Below are 1,071 nucleotides of genomic sequence, written 5' to 3'. Positions count from 1 at the left end.
AAAACTGTGAAAGTCTTTTACATTGCACACTATAAAATATTATTGAATTAAATTAATGAAGACCTAAATAAACCAAAGAATCGACCATACTCATAGTTTGACATTTTAGTGTTGTAAATATTTCAATTTTCCCCAAATTGATTGATAAATCAAATCCAATGTCAGTCAAAATCCAAGCAGAAGTGCCATTGGAACATGTATGTAGATTAGCATGCTGTTTCTGAAATGTATGTGAAACACCAAAGGATCAAAAATAGCCAAAGACATTCTGAAGAAGGATTTGTATAACCAGATATCATGATCTGTTTAAACCTATAGTCATTTAGAGAACACAGTATTGACCCACACATAACAAATTGACTAACAAACAGAATATTGACTACAGAAACAGATCCACACTTACAGAATATCTGACTTATGAAAATGGCAACATTTCAGTTTTCTAGCAAAACCTTTTCATGATACTGGGCCAACTGGATATGCAAATAGGAAAAAATCAATCATGACTCCCAGGTATACTATAACAACAAAATCATTTCTAGATGGATTATGCATTTAAAAGTAAAATTAAAACTATAAATCTTTTTTTAAAAAATAGGAGAGTATTTTCATGCTTTGGGGGGTAGACAAAGATACTGTAATAGGATTCAAATGTTAGTATGAAGAAAAGATTGGTAAATTGGAACATGCTGAAATTAAGAACTTCTGTTTGACGAGTTACAACATTAAGGCAACAAAAAGGCAATCCACAAGTGGGAGAAGTTGTTTTCATTACATATATCCAACAAAAGGAAATCTTCAGGATTCGGCTGGGCGCAGTGGCTCACACCTGTAATCCTAGCACTCTGGGCGCCAAGGTGGGTGGATCCCTTGAGCTCAGGAGCTCAAGACCAGCCTGAGCAAGAGCAAGACTCTGTCTCCACTAAAAACAGAAAAAACAGCTGGGCACCGAGGCAGACTCCTGTAGTCCTAGCTATTCAGGAGGCTTAGACAGGAGGATCACTTGAACCCAGGAACTTGAGGTTGCTATGAACTAGGCTGACACCATAGCACTCTAGCCATGGGCAACAG

Source organism: Otolemur garnettii, unplaced genomic scaffold (assembly GCF_000181295.1).
Source record: "Otolemur garnettii isolate 467f Iridium unplaced genomic scaffold, OtoGar3 scaffold00010, whole genome shotgun sequence".
Taxonomy (NCBI): domain Eukaryota; kingdom Metazoa; phylum Chordata; class Mammalia; order Primates; family Galagidae; genus Otolemur; species Otolemur garnettii.
This window is presented reverse-complemented; position numbering follows the sequence as displayed.